Source organism: Rhinopithecus roxellana, chromosome 4 (assembly GCF_007565055.1).
Source record: "Rhinopithecus roxellana isolate Shanxi Qingling chromosome 4, ASM756505v1, whole genome shotgun sequence".
NCBI lineage: Eukaryota > Metazoa > Chordata > Mammalia > Primates > Cercopithecidae > Rhinopithecus > Rhinopithecus roxellana.
Genome location: NC_044552.1, coordinates 98,551,259 through 98,563,234, shown reverse-complemented (window position 1 = coordinate 98,563,234; position 11,976 = coordinate 98,551,259). Strand labels below are relative to the sequence as shown.

The window sequence follows — 11,976 nt, the reverse complement described above, 5'->3', positions numbered from 1 at the left end:
GGATTACATTAGAAAAATGTGGATAAAGCACTTAGCTTGGCCCTTGGTACATGCTCCATAAAATAGCAAATTAAGAATCAACACAAAATGGTTGAGATGACCCACTTGCAAATGTTATCCTTCCTGAGAGATCATTTGTAACAGGTAGTAGGAGGCCTTAGAAAGTAACCTGCAGGCCGGACACAGTGACTCACGCTTGTAATCCCAGCACTTTCAGAGGCTGAGGCGGGCGAATCACTTGAGATCAGGAGTTCCAGACCAGGCTGGCCAACATGGTGAAACCATGTCTCAACTAAAAAAAAAAGCAATACAAAAATAGCTGGGCATGGTGGCACATGCCTGTAGCCCCAGCTACTCAGGAGGCTGAGGCATGAGAGTTGCTTGAACCTGGGAGGCAGAGATTGAAGTGAGCCAACATCATGCCAGTGCACTTCAGCCTGAGTGACAGAGCAAGACTCAGTCTCAAAACAAGAAAGAAAAAGAAAGACAAAAAGATGAAGGGAGGGAGGAAGGGAAGGAAGGAAGGAAGGAAGGAAGGAAGGAAGGAAGGAAGGAAGGAAGGAAGGAAGGAAGGAAAAAAGAGGAAGGAGAAAGAGAAAGAAGGAAAGAAAAGAGAGAGAGAGAAAGCAAGAAAGCAAGCAAGCAAGCAAGCAAGAAAGAAAGGAAAGAAAGAAGAAAGCAAGCTGTAGTGACAGTGTTAGTGTTAAAAGTGTGTATCCTCAGGCATGTTACTTAATTACAGTTGTCTCTTCCTACCTGTGGGTTCTGCATCTTCAGATTCAACCAACTGGGGATTGAATATATTTGGTAAGAGAAAAATACAACAATAAAAATAATACAAATTTTAAAATACAGTATAACAAGTATTTATATGACATTGATATTATATTGGCTATTAAAAGTAATCTGAAGATGATGTAAAGTATACAAGAGGATGTACTGCCCCATTTTCTCTCATTCTCTTTCTCTCTTTTTTTTTTTTTCTGAGACAGGGTCTTACTATTGTTGCCCAGGCTGGTCTCAAACTTCTGGGCTCCAGCAGTCCTCCTGCCTCAGCCTCCTGAGTAAGTGGGATTACAGGTATGCACCACCATCCCCAGCTACTACACCATTTTATATAAGGGACTTGGGCATCCATGGATTTTGCTATCCAAAGGGGGCTCCTAGAATCAATCAATCACAGATGCTGAAGGGCAACTGTAAAGAGAATGTAATCTAATCATTCCTCCAGTAACTTGAACATGTCAAGTAACATTATAGTAATGGAAATGTCATTGACTGCACAGACCAGAGCGGGAAAAACACTGCGAAAATAGGGTGGCAGGAAAGAGAGAGAGAGAGAGAGTTTATGGTGTGTCTCTGACACTATATGGAAGAGAAAACACGTCTTTCATGGTGGGAGCTTTTGTCCCAGCATTGGGAGACTTTCCTGGATTGTTGGAATGATAAGAAAGAAACTGTGCTGTTACTCCAGCTGCAACTTTACCCTCTGGTATCAATAGGCCCTTTTGAAGACAGGAACTCCTTGGGGAATACCAAGCTTGACCCAATTACAAAGCCCCCTTGATCTGGGAGTCAGAATCACACAGCAGCCTGATCTTTTCTCCTCAAGAAACCACTCTCAAAACACAATCTGTAGAAAAGGCTTTCAAAACTAAATTACATTTACATTTTAGTTTGTTAGAACAGGAACTTCCTTTTTGATTAACCTTCATTAGTCACTGAACATTGTGAAATATATATTTGGTCTTCCACTTCCTGGCATATAACTCCTAAAATCCTTGGACTCTCTGAAGCGATAAATATACTTTTGCATGCTAATTAGTTGACTGATGGCTGGCAACTCCTATGCAGCTTTAGGATGGGGGCCAGTCACCCCAAAGACGAAGGCAGGATTAGAGGATTGGAACTTTCAGACCCACCCCCCAACCTCCTGGAAGAGGTCAGGAGAAAGATGCTTTAGAAATAAACTACAGTAGATCTATTAATTCTTTCAATCAATTTAGCTATTTGTTGGTGAAATTTCATTTTGTGAGGAGGTAACACCTGTATTTCCATCACCTGCTAGCAGTCTCACAAATACGTATTATTGGTCATAAATGGAATTAGAAACTTCTATCATGAACGTAAGTGGAGGAACTAAAAACAGAAGGCCATTTGTATTATATCATCCAGAATATAAAGCATTATTTAATAAATTCAAACTGTTTTCTAAATGATACCCTGGTGTCCACAATGTTACTGCAGCCCCTTAACAAAGCTTACTTAATAAATAATACTCCTGTGGCTTGAGAAAACTGTATAGGAGTAACATATATCATTTAGTTCCCAGAACATGGATAACATAGGCTTAAAATTGTAATTTGTCATAAATGTGTACTACAAATGTAATATAAAATTATAATTTTTCCAAATATCTAGTTGTTCTAGTCATATTTGTTGGCCTATCAATTTCCCCATCGAATTTCCCTGGCACCTTTGTAAAAAACCAATTCACTGTGTATGTGTGGGTCTATTTCTGGATTCCATTGATCTACTTACAATAGTATCACAGTTTTGATGACTGTAGCTTTTTAGTAATTTTATTTTATTTTATTTTATTTTTTTGAGATCAGGGTCTTGCTCTGTCACCCAGGTTGGTGTGCAAGTGGTGTGATCAGGGCTCACTCCTGGGCTCAAGAAATCCTCCCACCTTAACTTCCTGAGTAGCTGAGACCACAGGTATGTGCCACCATGCCTGGCTAATTTATTATTATTATTATTATTATTATTATTATTTTACTTTTCTCTTTTATTTTTTGAGACGGAGTCTTGCTCTGTTGCCCAGGCTGGAGTGCAGTGGCCAGATCTCAGCTCACTGCAAGCTGCGCCTCCCAGGTTCATGCCATTCTCTTGCCTCAGCCTCCTGAGTACCTGGGATTACAGGCGCCTGCCACCACGCCCAGCTAATTTTTGTATTTTTAGTAGAGATGGGGTTTCACCGTGTTAGCCAGGATGGTCTCGATCTCCTGACCTCGTGATCCGCCCATTTCAGCCTCCCAAAGTGCTGGGATTTCAGGCTTGAGCCACTGTGCCCGGCCTAATTTTTTATTTTTTGTAGAGACAGGCTGGTCTTGAACTCCAGGGCTCAAGCAATCTTCCTGCCTCAGACTCCCAAAGTGCTTTTAATAATTTTTGAAATCAAGTGTTGAAGTCTCCCAACTTTGTCCTTCTCAAGATTATTTCAGCTGTTCTAGATTCTTTGCAACTTCACATAAGCTTTACAATCAACTTGCTCCTTTCTATTTAAATAATTCTGCTAGGATTTTGGTTGGGATGGCTTTGGCTCTATGAACCAATATCAAGAGAGTTGACATCTTAATAAGATGGGTGCTTCCAATCCATGAACACAATTTACCACTCCATTTATTTAGGTCTTTAATTTCTCACTGTAATATTTAATGTTCTTCAATGTGTAGGTTTTGCACATTGTTGATTAAATTTTTTATTCCAGCCGGGCGCGGTGGCTCATACCTGTAGTCCCAGCACTTTGGGACACCAAGGTGGGTGGATCACGAGGTTCGGAGATCAAGACCATCCTGGCTAATACGGTGAAACCCCGTCTCTACTAAAAATACAAAAATTAGCCGAGCGAGGTGGTGGGCGCCTGTAATCCCAGCTACTCGGGAGGCTGAGGCAAGAGAATGGCATGAACCCGGGAGGCAGAGGTTGCAGTGAGCCAAGATCGTGCCACTGCACTCCAGCCTGGGCCACAGAGCAAGACTATGTCTAAAAAATAAAAAAATTTTAAAAATTATTTTAAAGTTAATTTTTTATTCCTAGGTATTTTATATTTTGATACTTTTGTAAATGGTACTATTTTTAAATTGACTATATAATGCAGCAGCATAAAGCATATCTTGATCAATGGAAAGAACTTATAAAGAATGTATACTCTGCAATTATTAGATTATCTAAGCATGTAAATCAGGTCAAAATTATGAGAGTGTTATCCAAATCTTTTTTTTTGGTGTTTGTTTTTTGAGACGGAGTTTCACTCTTGTTGCCCAGGCTGGAGTGCAGTGGTACAATCTCGGCTCACTGCACCCTCCGCCTCCCAGGTTCAAGCGATTCTCCTGCCTCAGCCTCCCGAGTAGCTGGGATTACAGGCATGTGCCATCATGCCCGCCTAATTTTGTATTTTTAGTAGAGACAGGGTTTCTCCATTTTGGTCGGGCTAGTCTCGAACTCCAGACCTCAGGTGATCCGCCCGCCTTGGCCTCCCAAAGTGTTGGGATTACAGGTGTGAGCCACTGCACCCGGCCTATGCAAATCTTCTATAACTTTATTGATATTTTGTCTTCTTATCCCATCACACACTGAAAGAGAAGCATTAAAACCTCCAAGGATGCCTGGAGATCTATTTCTCTTTTATCAATGTTTTGCTTTCATATACCTTGAAGCTGTTATGAGGTGCACGTGCACTTAGAATTGTTATGTCTTCTTGGCTGGGCGCGGTGGCTCACCCCTGTAATCCCAGCACTTTGGGAGGCTGAGGCAGGTGGGTTGCTTGAGCCCAGGAGTTTGAGACCAGCCTGGGAAACATGGTGAGACTCTGTATGTAGAAAAAAATTTAAAAATTAGCTAGGCATGGTGGTGCATGCCTGTAGTCCCAGCTACCTGGGAGGCTGAGGTGGGAGGATAGCTTGAGCCTGGGAGGTGGAGTTTGCACCTGAGAGGTGGAGCTGACATCATGCCACTGTACTTCACCTGGGTGGCAGAGAGAGACCCTGTCTCAAAATAAATAAATAAATTAATTTAATTAATTATTATGTCTTCTTGTTTAAATGACCTTTTTATCATTGCAAAATGATCTTCTTTATCTTTAGAAATACTCCTTGTCTTTAAATCTGCTTTGACTGATATGTATAGGGATATGGTCAGACAGAAATGTGGGTTGTACCCCATTTGTATCTAATGAAACTTTCCTTTCTTGGAGCTATCTTTGGGGTGGTTCTGAATCTTGTGAGGACTGATTTGCACCTCTTTGGCGATGCCTTATACATCCTTGGTTTAGTCATAATCTTGGTTAAGGTGTTTTGGTTTTTGTGAGTCGCTTGGAAGATATCTTTGGTAAAAAGTTCAAATGCCAGGAATATTGGCTGTTTGTCCTGGATAAAATCTGATAGTAAGGATTGGAAAATATATATTTTTTAATCTTTATGGTCATTCAGAAGTCAGCTTAATCAAAAGCTGATATTTAGACTATAATGTTTTTGTTTTCTGTTTTTTCTTTTTTTCCTTTTTTTTTTCTTTTGAAAAACGAAAACTGGCCAGGTGCAGTGGCTCACACCTATAATCCCAGCACTTTGGGAGGCCGAGTTGGGAGGATCACTTGAGGCCAGTAGTTCAAGATCAGTCTGGGCAATATAGTGAAATCCCATTTCCACAAAAAATAAAAAATGAGCCCAGTGTTGTGACACGTACCTGTGGTCCCAGCTACTTGAGAAGCTGAGGTGGGAGGATCACTTAAGCCTGGAAGGTTGAGGCTGCAGTAAGCTGTGATTGTGCCACTGCACTCCAGCCAGGGTGACAAAGGGAGACCCTGTCTCAAAAAAAAAAAAAAAAAAAAAAAAAAAGCCTTTTTCTTTATCTTTTTCTTTTGGCTCCTGTTTCTGGGAATTTTTTCCAGTCGACTGAATTTCGTGTTTGTTTGTTTGTTTGTTTGTTTTGAGACGGAGTCTCACTCTGTCGCCCAGGCTGGAGTGCAGTGGTGCGATCTCAGATCACTGCAAGCTCCGCCTCCCGGGTTCACGCCATTCTCCTGCCTCAGCCTCCCGAGTAGCTGGGACTACAGGCGCCTGCCACCACGCCCGGCTAATTTTTTGTATTTTTAGTAGAGACGGTATTTCACCGTGTTAGCCAGGATGGTCTTGATCTCCGAACCTCGTGATCCACCCGCCTTGGCCTCCCAAAGTGCTGGGGTTACAGGCATGAGCCACCGCGCCCGGCCTGAATTTCGTTTTTAATTATGTGTTTGGTTCTTCTATTTGGTTCCTTTTTTATTGGCATGATTTTTGCTGAGAAAAATATAAAATTTCAGTGGCCAAGAAAGCTTAAAATCTCCAAATTGGCTCATCTAAGATTTGTTCTTCCATTTCTTCCCACTTCTACTTCCTTTTTGCCTTTTTTCTTTTCTTTTCTTTCTTTCTTTTTTTTTTTTTTAAACAAGGTTTCACTCGGTTGCCCAGGCTGGAGTGCAGTGGCACAATCACGGCTCACTGCAGCCTTGACTTCCCAAGGGATCCTCCCACTTCACCCTCTCAAATAGCTAGGACCTCAGGTACACACTACCAGGCCTGGTTAATGTTTTCATTTTTTGTAGCAATGGGGTCCCACTATGTTGCCCAGGCTGGTCTCAAACTCTTGTGCTCAAGTAATCCTCCCGCCTAAGCCTCCCAAAGTGCTGGGACTACGGGCATGAGCCACTGAGTGGCTTTTTTGCCACTTTCATTTCCACATACAGAGGTCTGGAGGGGACATCTAATGGCCCTGAGACCCCCTTGAGGAACACAGAAAAATGTGCCATACATCCCCTTTTTAGGGTCTTCTCTTTTCCTCCTGGAGCCTCAAGAGTCATGGGCAGGTTACTCTCATGTCTAAAGTTCCACTCTCTTTTGCGCTGAGTTTCCTGATCTCTCTGCCTTTTGGGGCAGGAATTATTTTGTACTGTGAGAGAAACCTGACCTTTCTGTGTGTGAAGACTGGTGGGTCACTGGTAAGGGCTGCAGTTTTGGAGGAGGCTAGCAGTGGTTATCACAAATGGTTATTACTACAGGAAGCTACTTAATTCTTCATGCGTTTAGATCAAGAGAGGTGTGGTTTGGACACCTGGAGGCTGTAGGAACACCCACCACCAGGTGATAAGACTCCCATGGGGGATGATTTGATCACAGAGTAGGCAAACTGATGTTGAGTCACCCACCAGCCTTGGGGGAATATCCTTGCAACAAGGTGCAATGTGGAAACATTGCACAGCCTGATCCCACAGTGTTTCCGTTTGTTTGTTTGTTTGTTTGTTTGTTTGTTTGTTTGAGATGGAGTTTCGCTCTTGTTGCCTAGGCTGGAGTGCAATGGCGCAATCTCAGCTCACTGCAACCTCTGCCTTCCAGATTCGAGTGAATCTCCTGCCTCAGCCTCCCTAGTAGCTGGGATTACAGGTGCCCCCCATCACACCCAGATAACTTTTTGCATTTTTAGTAGAGACGGGGTCTCACTATGTTGGCCAGGCTGGTCTCGAACTCCTGACCTCAGGCGATCCATCCACCTTAGCCTCCCAAAGTGCTAGGATTACAGGCATGAGCCACCGCACCCGGCTTAGTGTTACCCTCTTTTTAAGGACCCAGGATTCAGTGTTAAAATGGGATCCTGGATTTCTGGGGTTCTAGATGCTCTCCTTCCAGCTCTACCTGCTTTTCACATATACTAGTATTAGACCCTAGAAGCTGCAAATGCTTTTTTGGCCCTGTTTTTTAATGGGGTCTGCCCTGAGCTCAGCGATCCAGTTAAGAAACAGAAACTAAATTTTAAAACCACATATCTAACAAGATTGGTCTCCAAAATACAGCTTTCTAGCATTCAGTTGATTATTTGGAAAAGGTTTCTGAATTTTCTCTAGGCTTATCTGTATGTTTCCTTGTAAAATCTATAGTAAATTCCTATGACTTTGACCTTGGCATCCATGTTTAATCTTCCTCTAACACAGCCAGACTCCTTCTTAAAAACCCTTACATTCCTTCTCTTTACATTGAGATGTAAATTTGCTACTCTGTTTCCTCGAAAACGAGGGAAAGGCTTTGGCCATGTAAGACAGATACTTTAACTTGTTCCATTTACAGAGGCACGACTTAATTTAATTGTCCTTTTGTTAACTAGTAGGTTTTAAGCTGGGCACAGTGGCATGTGCCATTGGTCCCAGCTACCTGGAGGCTGAGGCGGAAGGATTGCTTGAGCTCAGAAGTTTAAGGTTAGCATGCTCAACATAGTAAGACCATATCTCAATAAAAAAATAAATAAAATAGTGAGTTTTACATATCTAATTGCTAAAATTTTTTAAATTGAAGCTGTTAAGTCTGTATGTTTGTCTGTATTTTTTAATTAATTATTATTATTATTATTATTATTATTATTTTTGAGATAGACTCTCACTCTGTTGCCCAGGCTGGAGTGTAGTGGCATAATCTCAGCTCACTGCAACCTCCACCTCCTGGGCTTAAATGATTCTTGTGCCTCAGCCTCCAGAGTAGCTGGAACTCCAAGCATGCACCACTTGGCCCAGCTAATTTTTGTATTTTTAGTAGAGACGGGGTTTCACCATGTTGGCCAGGCTGGTCTCAAACTCTGGTCCGCAAATGATCCACCCGTCTCAGCCTCCCAAAGTGCTGGGATTACAGGCGTGAGCCACCATGCCCAGCAACTTACTAATTTTTGAGACAATGTCTTACTTTGTTGCCCAGGCTGGAGTACAGTGGTGTGATTATAGCTCATTGAAGCCTTGACTACCTGGGCTCAAGTGATCATCCTGCCTCAGCTTCCTGAGTAGCTAGGACCACAGGCACACACCACCACACCTGGCTAATATTTTTTGTATAAATGGGATCTTGCTATGGTGCTCAGGCTAATCTTGAATTCCTGGACTCAAGTGATCCTCCTGCCTCAGCCTCCCAAAGGCCTGAGATTGCAAGGCATGAACTACCACACCTAGGTGTCTATATTTTAAGTAAAACTTTTTTTATTTTTAACTTTTTTTAGAGGCAAGGTCACACTAAATTGCCCAGGCTGAACTGCCACCTGAGTCTCCTAAGTAGCTGGGACCACAGGGACATACCACCACACCACACCTGACTGCCTGTATCTTTATGTATACATGTATAAGCATGTCTGTTTGCATATTGTCTACAGGGTACCAAATTGATCTACAAATAGATGAGCACTCATAAAGTAAATAGCCCAAATGCTTTTCAAATTCACATGACTTTAGTCGTCTCTATTAAGTAAAGCTAGATTTTAAATTGCTGGTAAAATAAAATATGAATATCTTCAGAATTTTAGACATTTTTGCTTGGGTATACTGGTCATACTAATGTATGCTGTCTCTGCTATTTTTTTTTTTTAGGTAATAAAACTGTGGCTTCTGTGACATTTTTGATATTTTCTTGGTTTATCTATGAGCTTATATCTTTGGTTTTGAGTTGTTAGATTCTGTGGCCTAGAGAGGTGGCCATGATGAGACCTAAATACATATGCATATCCTTTGAGGCCACCAACTACAAGGTAAAACCAAGCCCAGTATGTCCTCCCTGACACAGCCGTGTCTCCTGGCCATGCTAGAAAGAGTCAAATCCTCCAGGCATTGTCTTGACTGCTCTATCCTCTGTGCTGGGCTCTGCACCTGATACCAAATAATCAAAATTGCTTGACCAGGCACAGTGGTTCACACCTGTAATCCCAATACTTTGGAAGTCCAAGGTGGGTAAATCACTTGAGGCCAGGAGTTCAAGACCAGCCTAGCCGACATGGTGAAACCTCGTCTCTACTGAAAATATAAAAATTAGCCAGGCATAGTGACACACACCTGGGCTACTTGGGTGGCCCAGGCACAAGAATCACTTGAACCCAGGAGGCAGAGGTTGCAGTGAGCTGAGATCATGCCACTGCACTCCAGCCTGAGCAACAGAGTGATTCTGTCTCAAAAAAAAAAAAAAAAAAATTGTTTACTTACTAGGATTTTTGCTGGAAATTAGCATTACTAAGAGCTAAAGTTATAGTTAATATATGTAATTAAAACTCTTAGATATAAGAGAATTCTGTATACAAAGTACATAAGAACAGTAGCAAGTGTCTTTGGTAAAGAAAGTTATTTTAAAAACATGAGGATGTGTTCTTTTTGTTCAAGGAAAAGTAATTTTGTGTGGTTCTTTTTTTTTTTTTTTTTTTTTTGAGACAGAGTCGTCCAGGTTGGAATGCAGTGGCACGATCTCTGCTCACTGCAAGCTCCGCCCCTTGGGTTCACTCCATTCTCCTGCGTCAGCCTCCCGAGTAGCTGGGACCACAGGTGCCCGCCACCAAACCTGGCCAATTTTTTGTGTATTTAGTAGAGACGGGGTTTCACCATGTTAGCCAGGATGATCTCGATCTCCTGACCTCGTGATTCGCCTGCCTCGGCCTCCCAAAGTGCTAGGATTATAGGCGTGAGCCACTGCACCTGGCCTTAAAGATTCTTTTAAATTAAAGAAATAAAAAACAAAATGGTGAAAAAATAAGGGAAGAAAAGAGAAAAAGATAAAACTGAATGGATACAGAAAGTTTGGGGAAAAAGAGTGAAAAAAAATTTGTAAGAGGTTATAAAAGGTTTATGGGACCAGGTGTGCTGGTTCACACCTGTAATTTTAGCACTTTGGGAGGCCAAGGCAGAAGATTGCTTGAGGCCGGGAGTTTGAGACCACCCTGATCAACACAGCAAGACCTAGTCTCAATTTTTAAAAAATAAACAAATAAAAGGCAATGGAAATCTTGTGTGGTCAAAGCTGATTGAGATTGGATGAATCTGTTTATAGGGTTTTATCCAAAGTATCCTTATCATTAGTAATACACTGATACAAAGATAGAATTTGGTTTTCTGTTTTTTCTTTTTGTCCTCAGGAATTCTTGTTCTGAGGTTTTCTTTTGAGTAATATTTTCCTGTAGTGTTAACAAGAAATAGTAAAAGAGTTGTTCAACTTTTGAGTAAATTGTTAAAAAAAACAAACAAACAAAAACAAAAAAGAGAGAGAGAGGAATTTGCCTCACAATGTCTTTAATAATTTTCAGATTGTTTGAAAAACTGAGTCTCCTCTCTATCAAAGAGCAGATTTTTTTAATCTTTTAATTATCATTTCTTATTTATTTATTTATTAAGAGAGACTCTTGCTCCTTCTCCCAGGCTGAAGTGTAATGGCACAATCACCGCTCAAACCCCTGGGCTCAATCCTCCCATCTCAGTCTCCTGAGTAGCTAGGACCATGAGCATGTGCCACCATGTCCAACTAATTTTTTTTTACTTTTGTTAAAGACCAGGTCTCACCATGTTGCCCAGGCTGGTCTCAAACTTGTAGACTCAAGTGATTCTCCCACCTTGGCCTCCCAGTGTGTCGTCAATGCCATGACCCACGGTAACCAGCGTGAGCTCACCCACCAGAAAATATGGAAAAGCAGAGTAACTTATGTAAGACAAAGCACCGAGATGACCAGCTTTCTCATGCCACCTGCAAGCAGAGGGACGCAGAGATCATGCGGCAAAAGCAGAAAAAGGCAAATGAGAAGAAGGAGAAACCCAAGTAGCTTTGTGGCTTCATGCGCAACCCTCCTGCCATTCACCAGTGTCCCTGCGTCTGCAGCAGGTGCCTTTCGTGCTTCCTTCTCCTCAGGTAGCCTCTCTGCCCCTGGCCTTGGGACTGACAGAGTTACCCCTTCCCCGTGTTTTTTATTCCCGTGGGGCTCACCCCAAAGGATTAAAAGTAGCTTTGTAATTCCTTGGGGAAAAAAAGAATGAAATGATGCTTAACTTTCTTTGAGTTACATGTGTATAAATGTGTTAACATGTGTTCAAAAATTGCATGAGATTCCTAAAAATCTGTTATATCTTGGCAAATTGCATTATTCTAATGCTTTTTCTCTACATTCTCTTTGTAAATCCTAGAGTGTTGTGTCTTCAAGAAGACTGATGGGAAAAAATGAAGACTCTCACAGGTACTCTGAAATACACACCTCTGCTGATAACTTAGATCACACAATTGAATTGCATAAGAATTTCAAAAACTTCAGTGAAAAAAGGGGACTCATAAAATTGCTAACCAATATCAAGCAGAGCAAGAATTAATTACATGAGACTAAAGTGATAAAGGACTGAAATTGTTGTTATTATTATGTTTTTTAGACAGGGTCTCACTCTGTCACCCA

At 41.7% G+C, this 11,976-nt stretch overlaps 1 pseudogene; it reads left to right on the top strand.

Moving 5' to 3' along the window:
* The first annotated feature begins 11,179 nt into the window (after window positions 1–11,179).
* Window positions 11,180–11,358, top strand: LOC104657907 (annotated as a pseudogene).
* Window positions 11,359–11,976: the final 618 nt, after the last annotated feature.